Here is a 17905-nt window from a genome sequence, read left to right on the forward strand (position 1 = left end):
CACACGAACCTTTACGGATGTTGAGGCAAATATGCACCGTCACTTCGCCACGGGAGGGAAAAACGAATTAAAGTTAGAAAACCTCCCGCGGGCACATCTCCAGTGGAGAGGAAAGTCAAACGCATTTACCAGTCGAAGTCAGGGGGCAAACATTCTTTAATTACACCTGGAACATGGCGTGCGTGCGTGCGTGCGTGCGTGCGTGCGTGCGTGCGTGCGTGCGTGCGTGCGTGCGTGCGTGCGTGCGTGCTCACGCATTTACACATCTGTGAGAATGGCAGAATTCTCACCTACAAGAAAAGTTAATCCCCCATCCCCCCCCCCATCGGCACAACATTCCTCTCATAATTTCAACTCTCTCAAATGACATTTTTTCCGCAGACACGACTAGCCAAAATGTGTCCGTCTGTTTGCATGCGTGTCTCTTTGTGATTTAATTTGGTAGCAGTGTTATAGTGTGCCCAGACCAATCCTTGATCTCTGCACACACCCCAAAAATGTGTTTTTGTCAGAAAGTAAAAGCTCAAAATCCTGAACATTTCTACTCCTCAGGATTACAAGGCATTCTTAGTATATCCGCTGTTCCAACTGTAGCATGGTAATGATGAAGCCGTCACTTTAAAAGAAAGCGCTCTTGCAGCTCAGTCCAGGTGGTGCAGTGGTACCTGGCCAGGTGGTGCAGAGGTACCTGCCCAGTGCCCGCCACCGCAGAGGTACCTGCCCAGTGCCCGCCACCGCAGAGGTACCTGCCCAGTGCCCGCCACCGCAGAGGCTGTGGGTTCAGATCCACCGCAGTGGATCTGAACAGGTGGATCTGTCAGGTGTCTATATCAACACAATTGGCCCGTGTTCGGGGAGGGTGATGATATTATTCGCCACTGACTGCACATACTTCCATGGGCTGGGGCAGCACCTGTCAGCAGGGAGTGCTGAGCGGGAGGAGTATAGGATGAAGGCTCTATGTCCTCCCGGTGGGGGCTCCTCACTGGCAGGTGAGCCACTAGGATACAACAGCAGAACTCCAATATATAACTAAAAATACATCGCATGGATGCACCTGGGACGTATCCTCAGTGATGTATCCTGAGGTCAACAGGGTTTCGGGTCTACCAACATCATACCCCTCACTCAGGCGACCCAGTTGGGGTTGATCAAATCCCGACTTACATGTACGTCCCAGTAGCTACCCTCGATCAGTCCATCAGGGAATGAGCAAGGTCACACAATCCGTTGCTCCGGAACTACTCTGCCGGGACTGGGAGAACCAGATTCTGGCACGTGGAAGGACTAGGCTCTGTGAGTTGACTCCTGTCCGGGCCCCTCCTACGTCTCACCAGGTCCACTCCTGCTCTCACCAGGCAGTGCAGGCACTTCATTCAGGAGTGGTGGATTATAATGGCCCTCCTAAAGGCCTCACCGAGGTTTGTTAGGCTTCCTCCTCCTCACGGAGGACACAGGCTGGGGCGCTAACCCATACTGCTCACCTCCTCACCGAGGACACAGGCTGGGGCGCTAACCCATACTGCTCACCCGGGTGACCGTCTACATTCCGGCTGTCATCCATCTCTCCGGGGGTCACCAGACTATAACCCGGTTGTCACATAGTCTATTCCTATGAGTCACTATAAATAGAATAACTATAACTATAAATACATGGCATGGAGTCTACTTGCCAGCCCATAGAGCCCCATTGTGAATCCGGAGATGTTGAGTACCCTAAAGTTTTATGTTAGAAACGTTGAGTATGTAATGCATGCCCCCCTAGTGAGACCCGTCACCGTCAGGTGGAAAGAAGATGGTGGCTTGCACAAAAAACTCATTCAGTGGCTATGGCCAAATGTAGCCCAAGGAGTGATTTTTGTGCAAAACTAATGCTTGCAATGGATTCAGAATCATGAAAAACGCCTAGTTCGACCCGTCACATGCTACTTAAAGCATAATGACATTTCTAAAATGTTGCCTTATGAAAATATGAATGTTAGCATCCAGCAATTTCTAAATGTTGGGGACCCATACTCAACATTTCTAACATAACCTTACCCCCTTTTTGAAACCAGCTCCTCGCCACTCCCCCTACACACTTCCACTCGGTTTGAGCATAGATATATGAATAATAGAGACAGCACCGGATGGGAGGGGAATTCCTGTGCCGTCTCTATTGTTTATATATCTATGCTCAAACCGAGTGGAAGTGTGTAGGGGGAGTGGCGAGGAGCTAGTTTCAAAAAGGGCCCTAGGGTACTCAAAATGTCCGGGTTCACATTCTGGCAAGTAGACTATATATAGCGAACAAATTGGTGCGAAAAAGGGGTTTCGAAAAAAAGCTAATAAAAGGACCAGGGAAAGCCCCCTTTCCTCCAAGTGGGTCAATAGATTAGGAACATGCCTGTGTGTGTGATCGAGGAGGGAGGTTCCAGCCACGGCCTGCCGCCCAAATCCTTATCTCAGACTAATTACACCAAAGCCTCCTTCAACAGGACCACAGGGGAGGATGAGGAAGAGAGGAAATCATTCTTTAAACACAAAAGGGCCCTTTGACAAATCCTCTTATCAGCCTCTGGCAGGCGCACCAACACGTATGGATCATGCACACAGACACACTAAAATGTGCACGTGTTCAAACAGATGATTCAGGGTTAGGGCATCACGCAGATGCAAACGCACACATTCTGTGTACATACAGTATATATATACCCTGTGATAGATATTCATGTTGTCCAGAAGTTTTGTGTCCACTCCCCTTGATTTACTCTGGCATCCCTATTTGGCACAAATATTCCTCAAATTATTTGATTTTTCTCCGATATTAAAACTCGATTAAGGGAGGACCGGCGGCGGGCCAGTGGAGCGAATCTCTAGTTTGCCAAAAATAGCAAAAATAACTGATCTACAAGCTTATATATTGCTATTTTCTTTATTTGGTGTACAATACACTTTCTTTCACGCTCCTAGAGCATATCCATGGTCACAATGAGATCTAGAGTAATTAATAAGAGATGCCAAAAACTATTTAAGAAATCCATTTGTATTTTTACGTCAAAAATCCAATCCCAATGACTTCTTTATGTGTAGAAGGGAGTTCCAGCCGCGCCTCTAGCCTATAGCAGGCCAGTCTGGTGCATCTCAGGAGCCTCTAGCCTATAGCAGGCCAGTCTGGTGCATCTCAGGAGCCTCTAGCCTATAGCAGGCCAGTCTGGTGCATCTCAGGAGCCTTTAGCCTATAGCAGGCCAGTCTGGTGCATCTCAGGAGCCTCTAGCCTATAGCAGGCCAGTCTGGTGCATCTCAGGAGCCTCTAGCCTATAGCAGGCCAGTCTGGTGCATCTCAGGAGCCTCTAGCCTATAGCAGGCCAGTCTGGTGCATCTCAGGAGCCTTTAGCCTATAGCAGGCCAGTCTGGTGCATCTCAGGAGCCTCTAGCCTATAGCAGGCCAGTCTGGTGCATCTCAGGAGCCTCTAGCCTATAGCAGGCCAGTCTGGTGCATCTCAGGAGCCTCTAGCCTATAGCAGGCCAGTCTGGTGCATCTCAGGAGCAGGACATATATATGCGAACAAGAAGGCACTGGAGCAGCTCAGACGATTTAGGCCCTTATTTTATTATATCAGGGTGCAGGTAAAAAGCGACAACGTTTCGATGTGTAAGTTACATCTTCGTCAGGTCATGCTATCTATGACCTGAAAATAAAAATAAAGGCCTAAAAATAAGGGCCTAAATTGTCTGAGCTGCTCCAGTGACTTCTTTATGTGTGTTTGTGTGTGGTGGACATCTGGAGGAATGTGTGTTTGTGTGTGGTGGACGCCTGGAGCAATGGATAGTTATGTGCATTCTGCACAAACATACCTTCAAGAAAACCTGCACACACATGTTCAGTGGGGGTTCTTGAGGGTGTATGACAGTTATGACTAAAAATGTACATAGAGACCCATACCGTAAATGTGACAAAAACTCATGGTCTCCCTGGTAAATGGCTTCCTCTGCACCATTCTCTATATTGCAGTTTCAACCATTTAGGCCTGATGTCGAAATAAAAAAAAACGATCGCTCTGAAAGAATATATATTCAAAGATTTGTGCCGCATTTTTACGGTTTTTCAAAAATAGCAGAACTACAAGTATGTGTAATCGTTAAAACTGCCTGGAAAGCCTACATTATTGACATTACAGGATGTTACCAACCCAGAAACAATGAATAGACATGAGACAATCAATCAGACATGGCAAGGACAGTGAGGACTAATTTTATGATCTGGATCTTCATTAAAAGGCTATATCTCTGAAAGGCGAGCTGGAGGGATCATGTTCCTGAGGCTGCGCTGCAAATTCATTTCTCTGGGTGAGGAAATGTGACCAATAAAAGCTGCTCGTTAATGTTAAGTGGGATTATGAGATACTCAGTCGCAACCAGTCAGGCTGTGATTATCTCACTGAAAAGGTTATGCGTGTGAATGAATGAAAGGAAATTCATGAAAAACTGTATTCCGAACATGATAAAATTAGACCAAAAAAATGTCAAAGAATTAAAATAAGTGCAATATAGAAAAATAAAATATTCCCAAAACAAAAAACAAAAAAACAAGCCTGCTGTGCTGTGTGTGGTGCTGAGAGAAAGGGACCGATTGAACAAGCTTCTCTAGCTTAAAGGGATAGTTCAGATTCTTTTTAACTTAAGTGACTCCTTCAAAACTGCTCTCAAAGGGCACCTACGGACGGCTGCAATTCGAAACTGGCCCCCGTAAAATCTGAATCCACCCCTGTTTCCCCTCACTGTATATGTTTCTTTTCCCTTTTTACCTCCTATGATGATTTATTTTTGACTATATAGTTGTGTATATTCGTACGTCTCTAAATGTTTTGATGAATTGAAAATGGTGGGCCCTATTGTAAACAAGTGTAATGCTTTATGGTGTCGTCCACTCACTGTTAACAGTTTTTGTATTGAGTTGTACTTGAAATGTACTGTAATTCGGCAAACTGTTAATAAATCAATCAATCAATCAAGTATGAAAAACTTGCCATTAATATAGTGGTTGCAACTGTATTAATTGATTGCCCGAGTCCTGTGGTGGGAGTTCTGCTCTGGTTTTGGTCAATATTAAGTAGTTTCCGGTCATTTTGTGGGGGGCACTGGGGCCACGCAGTAAAAGTAAATTAATTCACAAAACTAACGTAATTTGTATTGTTGACCTATTTCTAAAATATTAGCGCAACTTTCGTTCAACTTTGACCCCTCTATCACATGGACCTATTTTTTGGGCGTAGTGATATGTTCACAGAAAACGTGTGATAGAGGGGTAAAAAATTAACGGAAGTTGCACTAATATTTTAGAAATAGGTCAACACAATACAAATTACGTTAGTTTTGTGGATTAATTTACTTTTAATGCGTGGCCCCCAGTGCCCCCCACACAATGACCGGAACTACTTAATATTTCACCAAAACCAGAGCAGAACTCCCACCACGGGACTCGGGCAATCAATGAATACAGTTGTAACCGCTATATTAATGGCAAGTATTTCATACAGCTTAAGTTAAAAAAAATCTGAACTATCCCTTTAAAGTGCCCTTTGGTCAAAGGAAAGGACACTATGTTGCCCTTTTCTTAGCTTCAGAAGGAGGCGGTCGCACTTTTTGATGTTGCAAGAAAGATGTATTTGGCGCTGCACTGTGGCGACATGGGCATAAGGGCTACGCTTGCATTGCATTGTCTAAGACAAATTACTTCCTCTGGAGACAAATAATAAAGAACCTTGAACCTATGAGGTCACATGTAGTTCATCCTACAGGGAGCACATGTAGTTCATCCTACAGGGAGCACATGTAGTTCATCCTACAGGGAGCAAGCTTGCCATCCAAAAAGACCAAGAATGTTAAAGTGTTTTCATGTGTGCATGTGTACTTCGATCTATGATAATGGAAACTGTGGAAAGTGAGTCAGAGCTGAGGTTTAGGGCCGGGGTATGTGTACGGGTTATATTCACGCATGTGGTGCTGGTGGTGTGCACTTAGGTTAAGTTAGTAGTCAAGGAATTGAATGCAGTCAAGCAACGCGCTCTGGCAGAAGATTGGAGTCAAGAGTCTTGGCCCCGCCCATACATTATAAAAAAAGAATCGCCATCATCACGTCCCCTTGTGCACCGGTGACCCTGCCTCGCACCATCAATTCACCTGTTCCATCTGGCTTCAGCCAGGTGAGCTGGACCCAGCTATAGCCGAGGTCTCTCTCTCTCTCGGTCACCGAGGGCAAGCCATATCTCACGCTCCGCCACTGTTGTTAAAGCACCCGTCATGATGCCATACCATCCATCACATTAACAACAGTGTTCTGCCTGATCAGAGGGTGAAGAGGGTCGTAAACCGCGCCCCTCCCACGCCCCCTGTTTGGCACCACGCCACAGTGACTTACGTGCCCCCGGCGGGCTGGGATGGAAGGGAATATGGAGGGTTGTCCCTACACTGAAGGGCATTGTCGTCTAGTTGAGAATAATGCTGGCTCGGCAACGGCTCTCCATCACACATACACACACATAGCGCTGCTAGGGTGTAGACACCAATGGAGACCGGCCGGGTGGGTGCGTTGCAATGAGGACAGCATGGCGCACCACAGGCTCACTTTACTCAATTACGCAATAGACCTTCACCGGCGGCACGTGAAGGGCGATACATTATAGCTTTCATAAAAGCCACACGCACACGTGAGTAGGTAATGGATTAGCCCATTCTGGGCGGGAACCCCTTTTGGTGTACTGTTAGCATCGTGTTATGCTTTAGCTATTGGAAAAATAGCAGATCTACAAGCTCGTAGCGCGCCACTCGGTCTGCTATTTTTGAAAAATCGAAGAACGACTGACATAGAAGCATAGCTTTTTCGGAAAACTGTCAGGGTGTAGAAGACGTTTTTAGAATCTGATCTCAGGTCAGAATGGGTTAGGAGCCTTCCTTCCATTGCAGTTATTGGCTTCCCCCCCCCCCCCTCCTCCTCTTCCATTATACAGAGTCAGCATCCAAATACGCAGTGAAATCCGGAGCGTTTATTTAACCCATTTAGGCCTGACGTCTAAATTAAAAAAATCTTCGCTCTGAAAGAATATATATTCAAAGATTTGTGCCGTATTTTTTACGATTTTTCAAAAATAGCAGACCTACAAGCTCTTAGCGCGCCACTCGGTGGCGCGCTATGAGCTTGTAGGTCTGCTATTTTTCAATAGCTAAAGTATGAGAAGAAAAAGGTCCCGCACACCGTCTTTCACTTATAGAGCAGTAGTTTTATTAGATGACAACGTTTCGGTCTAAACGACCTTCATCAGGTATCTCCTGTTTAGACCGAAACGTTCTAATAAAACCGAATCTAATAAAACTACTGCTCTATAAGTGAAAGACATTGTGCGGGACCCTTTTCTTCTCATGATTCGCATTTGGTTGCCGGCTCCGACGCACCTGTCCTTGTAGGAGTGCACAAGGCCTCTTCGTTACAAAATAGCTAAAGTATAACATAATGCTTAGTTAAAACACCAAAAGGGGTTCCCGTCCAGAATGGGTTAACTCTGTTCAGTATAGACAGACCCCCCAATAGTAGATATATAACAAAGAGTTACATTTACACTGAGGATTTTAGTGCCAATCGGCCCCCCTGACTTTCAATATGTTGTGCTGGCATTGTGCCGACTCTTTTCTGGAGCACTACGACACGCATGAAAGGAAAGGAATTGAGGTTGAAGTCAGGGAGCGTGTAAGTTAACATATTACAAACAGAAATGAATATAGGCAGCGAGAGATTAATGCGGTTTGAGGCGGAAAGCACATTTTATTTGCACGAGCTCCTGTACCGGTCCACACTCAGACACATAAAACAACTGCATCTACCTGGATCAAGCACCCTTGAATATTCTTTTACTCACATCAGTGTCCTCAAAGTCAACACACTTTGAGGACACTGATGGGGGGGTGGGGGGGTTCACTAGGGTCATGGGTGTCCAGTGGCGAATGGAATGGAAGATCGGAGAAGGTTTGGATAAAATTTACGGTGTGTCGTTGACCCCCGTTTAGCTCCTCAAACGCGATGTCAATGATGGATGGACAGTCGGGGTGTCAGACGGCACGCCTTGGTGATACAAGGGCACAGAGAGAGAGCAGATTTACTGGACGGAGATGGCAACGCGGCGACGGAAGGGGAGATTAACCCATTTTGACCTGGGAACGATTCCACAAATGCCTTCTAAATCCTGACAGTTTTCTGAAAAACCCTGCATGTTTCTATGTCAGTGGTTCTCAAACTATTTCATGTCAAGGACCCCTAGAATTATATGCATTTGGCCGTCGACCCCCATCTGAAAATATGTTGTTCCAGGGACCCCCCCAGAAGCAAAGATTTGAGCTAAAAACAAACGCTCTGAAAGAATATATTGAAACAGTTGGGACACATTTTCACGATGTTTCAAAAATAGCAGACCTACAAGCTCGTAGTGCGGCACTTGGTGCCGCGCTATGAGCTTGTAGGTCTGCTATTTTTCAATAGCTAAATTATAACATAATAATGCTTAGAACACCAAAAGGGGTTCCCGCCCAAAATGGGTTAAAACAAAGTAGAAGGGGGGATGGGCAGCAGGATGAGAGAAAAATGATACATTGACTAAAATAAAGTATAGGGGGGAAATACATGCAGGCAGATTATGATATTAAGAGGGAGAGAATAGCAGTGGAGGACGCGGGCAGAGCTGCAGTGTGCTGTGCTGTGTAATGGAGGAGGGATATACGGCTGGCTCAGCAACATCCCGCTCATTATGCGACCTTCCAGGACCATCTCCTCTCCTCCCCGAGCCCCGACTCCTCCAGCCTGCTCATTATGCGACCTTCCAGGACCATCTCCTCTCCTCCCCGAGCCCCGACTCCTCCAGCCTGCTCATTATGCGACCTTCCAGGACCATCTCCTCTCCTCCCCGAGCCCCGACTCCTCCAGCCTGCTCCTTCTGTTGTCCCTCTGTCACAACGCACTGATTCAGGCCGCGAGCCAGCCCAACATCCCGCTCATTATGCGACCTTCCAGGACCATCTCCTCTCCTCCCCGAGCCCCGACTCCTCCAGCCTGCTCATTATGCGACCTTCCAGGACCATCTCCTCTCCTCCCCGAGCCCCGACTCCTCCAGCCTGCTCATTATGCGACCTTCCAGGACCATCTCCTCTCCTCCCCGAGCCCCGACTCCTCCAGCCTGCTCCTTCTGTTGTCCCTCTGTCACAACGCACTGATTCAGGCCGCGAGCCAGCCCGACGGAAAGAAAGAGTTGCTGAGAAGAAGGGATGTGTGTAAACGGTGCTTTTTACGAGCAATGAACAGGTTTGTATACTGTACATACCGTACGTACACACCAGAGGCGTATCTACAATAAGGCGAGGGCAGGCGTCCGCCTGTCCAAATCCATTTCTGGCCTGGCCAAAATCCATACAATGAGAAAAAAAAGGGGACAAAAACAAGACCTGAGAACTATTAGTGGACAGCTGATTGGCCGGTAGTGCGCGACCCTCTTTCAGCCTTTGTGTCCTACTCGTCTGGCAGGTATATCTCTTTGAAAACCTTTAGTGCTACGATTGTGCGCGGGGAGACGACAATTAACATATCTTGCCTGTCCAAAACGTAATTCCTGGATACGCCACTGCATACAGTACGTACACACACGTCAAGGTACTCGTATTTGAGTCACAAAGGAAATAGCAATAACTGTGTGCAATTATGCATAATAGTTATAGCCTGATTCTCACATCCCCTGCCATTTCATATTGATTTGATGTCACATTTCTTTATACGTTAAAAGAACGCCTTCAGCACAAGACGCAATATCACTTATCAACAGCTCGATACATAATATATAATAAGCCAAGGACAAACGGACGCCTTCTTCCAAACCTGACCTTGAGTGTGAATGTAGTTTTTGCAACATAATGAGAAAAAGGTTTTTGCCTTGCTCAACCCCTTCTTCTCAACCCCCTCCTCCCCAAGCAACCAGCCACTCTCCAGCTGAGCGGAGACCGAGAGCAGCAGCGATGGAGAGGTGAGAACAAGCCAAGAGCCTTGGGATCACCTTGAACCTAATGAAGCAAACCCTCCAGTGGCCGAAATAATTACAACAGATTAATTGATCGGTTTAACCCATTTTGGTCGGGAACCCCTTTTGGTGTTTTAAACATCATGTTATAATTTAGCTATTGAAAAATAGCAGATCTACAAGCTACGAGCTACGAGCTTGTAGGTCTGCTATTTTTAGAAAAATCATGAAAATGTGGTGCAAATCTTTGAATATATATTCTTTCAGAGTGAACGTTTTTAACTCAAATGTTTGCTTCTGGGGGGGGGGGGGGGGGGGGTGGTCCCTGGAACAACATATTTTAAGATGGGGGTCGGCGGCCAAATACATAATATTTTTGGGGGTCCTTGACATGAAACTGTTTGAGAACCACTGACATAGAAACATGGGTTTTTCAGAAAACTGACAGATTTTAGAAGGCATTTGTAGAATCTTTTTTCAGGTCAAAATGGGTTAATTATGCATGCAAAAGCAAAGGATGGGACGTTCACGCCTTGTCAGCCCACCACGGGATTAGGGGGTCTAAAACTCACAACATTATAGTATTAGCAGTCTAACCCATTTAGGCCAGACATCGAAATAAAAAAAAAGTCTTCTGAAAGAATATATATTCAAAGATTTGTGCCGCATTTTCACGATTTTTCAAAAATAGCAGATCTACAAGCTCATAGCGCGCCACTCGGTGGCGCGCTATGAGCTTGTAGATCTGCTATTTTTCAATAGCTAAAGTATAACATAATGCTTAGTTAAAACACCAAAAGGGGTTCCCGTCCAGAATGGGTTAAAGCCACTATTACATCCTATCTGCTAATGAACCCTATAGATCAGTGCTTCCCAAAGTGGAGTCCGTGGACCCCCAGGGGTCCTTGAGGGAGTTCCAGGGGGTCCCCAGCTAAATGATAGTTTGGAACATTACAATATAAATTGGGGTCCCATAGATCCCAATGTCGTAAATGGTAAATGGTGCATTTATATAGCGCCTTTATCCAAGGCGCTTTACATAGATTGTGCTTTACATTCACCCATTCACACACACATTCATACACCGATGGCGGAAGAAACCATGCAAGGCACCAACCAGCACATCAGGAGCAATTAGGGGTTCAGTGTCTTGCTCAAGGACACTTCGACACCAACTCCGGGGGAGCCCATGTTCGAACTGGCAACCTTGCGGTTGCGATCCAGCCACTCTAGCCCTGAGCCACCGCCGCCCATGTCATGAAATGGGGGTCCGTAGACTTAATGCATGTCAAACTGGGGGGGGGTCCTTGAAATTAAACGGGTTGAGAATCACTGCTAGAGCCGTAAAAATCTTCTCTTATGGGGGTCCTCGGCGTATATATTTTGAAATGGGGGTCCGTAGGCTAATTAGTGTCGATTTGGGGGTCCTTGACATGAAAAGTTTGGAAACCACTGCCCTAGATGAAACGTGGTGCGTGTGTATGTGCGTGCATACATATACGCAGCATCTGTGTTTAGCAAGTCTCATTAACCCATTTAGGCCCGACGTCGAAATTTAAAAAAATGTCTTTTTAAAATGTTTCTAGTATATATATTCAAAGATTTGAGGCACATTTTCACGATTTAAGTATAACAATAATGCTTAAAACACCAAAAAGAGTTTCCGCCCAAAAGGGGTTAACCACCCTATTTCAGAAATGGTAAAAATAGCCAATCTACAACTCACAACATATAGCATCGTAATGCGTTGTGTGAGTGTGTAGATCTGCTATTTTTGAAGATTCTTTTTTTTTTTATCAATTAACTTTTTGTTTTTATTGTATTTTCTTCTTGTCTATAATGACAGCACAAGCCCTAAATAATATGAAAGTTCAAGAAAATGAGGTTCTCTCTCTCGCCTGTCATTGTCTCACCTTATCTCTTCTCCACACTCTCTCTGGGAAACTCACCTTCAATGAATTATGTAATGCTCTACTAAACTTGGCCAATAACCCCCACAAGGCCGAGTCAGTCCAGGGAATGGAATGGAATGTATGCCAAGCACGCAGGAAATACTGGAGGGTTTAAATTAACACGCTGGATTTTTTACTGTGCATTAAGACACAGAGTCATTGACCTTGCATTGTGTAGGCATGTATGTAGGTAACATGTCAGACATGGAAGCTCACAGAGCTCTCCTCGACTACATCTTCTTTGTCGTCTTCCCGTATTCGCCGTGTCGAACAGATTCGCGCAAAACATGCACGCAGCACGTTCAATACTGTATGCCTCTTCACTCTGACTGGGCATAATTGTTTCAGATTCCTACAAGAGCAGCGTCGACACGACAGAATGAGCTACTGTATCTGGTTTTGAGGGTATGAAAAAAAAAAACGGCCTGCTCCTGCTCTATGTAATTAGACCTGTCAGCCTCAGCCAGCCGCAACCGTTGCAATGCAGCATGAAAACCTACATTCATACAGTGCTGCATTTTTCAGCCCCGGCTGCTGCTCGACCGGTCTGTACAGCACTGTATTGTATACCGCAGTGGTTCTCAAACGCAGACCCCACCCCCCTCTGAAAAGGGTTTCTGCCCGGGACCCCCAGAAGAGGAAAAAAAAAAAGGCAAGCTCGCAGCACAGCACTCAGTGACATGCTGTGAGTGAGCTAGTAAATCTCCTATTTTTTAATAACCAACATATGCATGGATAAAGTGGTTAGCCCATTCTGGACAGGAACCCCTTTTGGTGTTTTAAGCATTATGTTATATACTTTAGCTATTGAAAAATAGCAGATCTACTACTACTATCTACTACTAAAAATTGGCGCAAATCTTTGAATATATATTCTTTCAGAACAAACGTTTTTAACTCAAATCTTTGCTTCTGGGAGGTCCCTGGAACAACATATTTTCAGATGGGGGTCGGCGGCCAATAATTGTGGGGGTCCTTGACATGACATTTTTTGAAAACATATAAAAACAGGGTTTTCAGAAAACTGTCAGGATTTAGAAGGCATTTGTAGAATCATCCTCAGGTCGAAATGGGTTAAAGTGATTGTGACGCTATATAAACTAATTTAGCTGGGGACCCCCCCGGTACAATCCAACCCCCCACCCTCGTACAACCCCTCGGCAAACCCTGGGGGTCACAGGGGTTCCCACTTTGAGAACCAACGCTGTACTGTACTAGTGTCCAACACCTAGAGCTATTTAGGAACCGACTGCCGCAGGTGACGTCGGCTGTATGATAGATGATCTATGCGGCTGCCGGTTTCACAAAGAGAAAGAAAGAGAGAGCGAGCCTCTATACATCCCCCTGTACACCGGGAATCAATTCGAACCATGTGACCTTCCCCCCTGGGACAAGAGGAGGCAAAAAGACAATGAAATAGGGGGGAATGACGGCATTGTCATGGCAACGTGCTGATACAGCAGTGTCTTCTTACAAGAACTAAGCTTACAGTTTTTTACCCAGAGGGCACACGCGGGGAATGTCGACTGGCATTACACAGCATATTAAACGCCCACCCACACACATCGCACGGAAAGGCACAAACATTCATTATGACAAAGAAAAAACCGACAAAACCGGGTACATGGCGTGAGGCGTCGTGTGATGTCGTCTTATATACGACGACTTGTCAAGACAAGGACCTGCAGCGCGTGCAGCAGATCAGAGTGTCTTTCATGTCGGGTCATGCTGCTCGGTGCTCGACATACAGGTTCGCTTCGGGAACAGTGCAGTCGAAGCGTGTCATCGTCAGAAATAAGTGAGACTTCTTGCTTGTGGTTCCGGTGACTTGGGAGTCATTGGATAATGATGGGGACATGTTTTTTCCCCCCCACATAATGCACCTGGTGGATAACAGCGTAAGGGAATATTAAGAGACTGGGGTCTGTAAGAGGTCATCATACTAGGTGTGAGGGGTATGGTGCATTTATATAGCGCCTTTATCCAAGGCGCTTTACAGAGATTGTGCATTACATTCACCCATTCACACACACATTCATACACCAATGGCGGCGGAAACCATGTAAGGTACCAACCAGCACATCGGGAGCAATTTGGGGTTCAGTGTCTTGCTCAAGGACACTTCGACAGCAACTCTGGGGGAGCCCGGGTTCGAACTGGCAACCTTGCGGTTACCATCCAGCCACTCTACCCCTGAGCCACTGCCGCCCCTACCGGAGGGGTACTATGGTAGTGTACACAGTGGTCGACAACGTACAGCAGTACTTGAGTCAAAGTGTAGAATCAAATAACAGGAGGAAGGAATTACCAAAACATGGGCCCTCATTTATCAACCGTGCGTACGCCAAAATATGGGTGTACGCCGAAATTACCGCAATTTTCGGCATTTACCATTTGCGCCAACGTTTGATTTTGAACTTGAGCCAGGACAAAACTCACGTCTGGTCGGGAGCTGTCGTACGCTTTGTCCTCACCTGTTTTTCTGTCGTAGAACAGCGGAGCAGCATTGTCTGAACTGCTGACACGCTGTCACAGGCATCTAAACATATGTTTTCACTCCTAAAATGTTAATATAAAACTGTATGTATATACATGTAAAAAGAAAAAGAAAAAGAGAGATTTCCAACTTTACAAGTAATTAAAATCGCGCAATTAAAAACAATATAACATGTTTACAATGTATTAGTTTGTGCTTAATCAAACAGTGCTTTACTGGCCTTGTTATGCGAGCGCACTTGTGAGATGATTTGGGAGCGCATCGCATGCGGCATGAGCGTGACATCAGATGCCTATAGAATCACTGTGATATTATTTTAAAAAAAGGCACATGGACTGCACGCCTTTATTTCCAAGTGACAATGACAATCATACAGCTTGCCTATTTGCAATTGTAGCAGGCTATAGGCGTAAGGGGCTTAATCATTCACCATTTAAATAAGCGCTTTGACAGTTCAGATAAAAGCGAGATCATTTTCGGGGGTCGGGAGGCGTGCGTCGCCAGCCCAGGCCAGCACATACCGGCACACATGCAAACCTTCATCCATATGTTTATGATTCGTTCATCAATGATCAAATCACTCCATAAACGTTGATTATGACTGCCTTGACGACATGGTAGCCTATCTCTCATGCAGGCATCACTGACTCACCCACAGGACTTATCACAGCAGTGCGCAGTCTCACTGATCGCCTTCGCCGTGCACTGCGCACGAATGGGTAAAATTATTATAGGCCTACAAACGTATTCCATTCATGGCGATGCGATGTGTCATGTAGCCTTGAGGTGCGTGCGTGCGTGCGTGGACATGACAGAAAGGCAAGCGAGGTGAGAGGGAAACAGGTGAGAGGGAATTATTTAATTCATGCAGGTGTTCGTTCTTTATTTATTTAAGATACAACACACCAGTTAGTTGGGCTTGCAAGTTGTGTGTGTGTGTGTGTGTGTGTGTGTGTGTGTGTGTGTGTGTGTGTGTGTGTGTGTGTATGAGAGAGGGGGGTGAGGCCGGCAGTACGTTTTTCCTGTATCCATGGTTTCCAGGTCGTATTGCAGTTGTTCATGTCGCAAAAACGAGGGCGAGGCTTGATTTCATAGGGCGTGCCAGATAGATTTCAGCCGTCACATTTATAAACGTCCGAACGAAATTAAGGAAGAAACAGCTGTCTGCGATCACTTTGTAAATGCCGACCCGACGTGGGTGTACTACGAATCCTACACTCGAATTTGGGGCAGATTTTACACTCGATTGATAAATGAGGGCCATAAAGTGGTGAACGCTTCCCTCCAGGTTTTGAAGTCTGGGACCAGATCAAGCTGAGCTTCACAGAAACCCTGAACCAAAATGGCCAGAATTTACACTAACCACAGCAATTATGGGGGGGGGGGGGGGGGGGATTGGTGTGATGAGATTGGGATTGATGGTGTGGAATGGATCAGGGTCTTGCATCTGGAATGGGCTGCTCATTGACCCCCCTTAACCCATTTTGACCTGGGAACGATTCTAAAAATGTCTTCTAAATCCTGAAAAAGCTGTTTCTATGTCAGTCGTTCTTCGATTTTTCAAAAATAGCAGACCTACAAGCTCATAGCGCGCCACTCGGTGGCGCGCTATGAGCTTGTAGATCTATTTTTCAATAGCTAAAGCATAACATAATGCTAACACCAAACACCAAAATGGGTTAACAGGCAGTGGAGCACATGCAGATTGCACACATACTAATTCACACACAGAGACGTACAAATGTACACATACCATGACCCAAAGTAATCCACTCAAAAAACCTGTTTTGTAGACCCCAGAAAGCTCGTTCAGCATCACCTGGTTTGGCTCTGGAATCCCAAAAATGCAGCACTGATGATTTGTGTGCGTGTGCGTGCGTGTGCGTGTGTGTGTGCGATTGTTTGGGGATGTCACCAGCACCTCTGATCCACAGATTCACAGATGTGAGACAGGAAAAACAGGCCTGCCCATGTGACAGCAATGACTCCAGTCACTCCACTGAATATAATTAGAAGAATGTACTACCGTCACCGCTAAACCCCTTATCCCTAAACTTCTTTGCCTTTTTTTACTATTTTGCAAAACATTTTCGAATAGTTAAAATGGCCAGTCTACAAGCTCACAACGTGTCAATGTAGATTGGCTAGTTGAACTATTCAAAAATGTTTTTCAAAATAGTAAAAAAAAAAAAGGCAAAGAAGTTTAGGGATAAGGGGTTTAGCGGTGACGAAAATGGAGCCCCTAGAGTTAACCACCCACTAAAACTGACCCTACTGTATATACCAAGGTGACAGGGGTCCCCCAGGGCTCTATACTTGGGTCTGCTCCTTCCCCCCCCCCCCCCCCTCTAAAACCAAATAATGTCTTTGCCGAATATCTTGCCCCAGAATAGGGTTCATACGGTTACTCGAACATTGGGAGGATTTTACTGTGCAGGACAAGTACCGTCTTTAAAAGCCAAAGAAACCTGCCTGAACAAGTCTTAATCGTCTCCTTAGAAGCACCGGCAACAACAAAGCGCTTTGTGTCTTGGAAGTCAACAGTCTGGCTCCACATCGGCCTTTCCACCCCGTTTACCTTCCAAAGCCCCTTAAGCAAAGTCCACCACAAGGCACCCAGAGAACTGATCCGCATGTGAAGTCTACCATTCACCCCTCTCTCTCTCTCTCACACTCACCCACACACCTCCACGACCCCCCAATCCTCCTCCTCCTCCTCCTCCTCCTCAGCTATCCACCACCCCGTGACCCGGCGAGCCACTCCTGCTATACCCCAGATACCAGTCATGTGATGGTGATCAAGTGGATGATTGATGGTGCCTTCAAACAGGCCGAAGAGACCCAGATCCAATTCAGAGAACATAAGAAATAAATATAGGAATAAGATTGTACATGCTCCACAAGAGTGATCGTAAATTACTGTTGAAGAAATCTTTGAAGAAAACGGGGGGAGGGGGGGGGGGGGGGAATAGAAAAAAAAGACCATTACATTCCATCTCAAAGCGAATAGAACATCATGAACAGTATGCCGTTTATCCTGATATGTCATTTTACATTCTACAAATTGTCATGAAGTTAAAATGGCATATATATTTTTTGTTGTAAAGTTGTTCATTTCAACTATGCCCAATGCATGACAACGAAAAGCCCAAATCCCTATCGGCCATTTAAACACCTGCTATTCATTATTCCCAAATCCCTATCGCCCATTTAATACCGGCCAAGCCCGAGGGGAAAAAAAACAAACTGTGTTGTGATGACTGTTTCAGCATTCCATTCCATTCCACGCAGGGGGTCCCCAAGTTGACTTCACCAAATCAAATATTTAGAAAAACCCACTGAACGGAGAGAGTTTCTACTATATTTAGCAGTTCCACAGATGGCTGGAGCCGACCGAGGCCCTCCCGGTACAGTAGTCTGACAG

At 45.8% G+C, this 17905-nt stretch overlaps 1 protein-coding gene across 2 annotated transcripts in view; it reads right to left on the reverse strand.

The window, feature by feature from the left end:
* The window catches only part of slco5a1 (solute carrier organic anion transporter family member 5A1), an 84931-nt gene that overhangs the window by 45182 nt on the left and 21844 nt on the right, over window positions 1-17905 (reverse strand). The window lies entirely within an intron of this gene.

The sequence above is a fragment of the Electrona antarctica genome, assembly GCF_951216825.1.
Source record: "Electrona antarctica genome assembly, chromosome: 20".
Classification (NCBI taxonomy): Eukaryota; Metazoa; Chordata; class Actinopteri; order Myctophiformes; family Myctophidae; genus Electrona; species Electrona antarctica.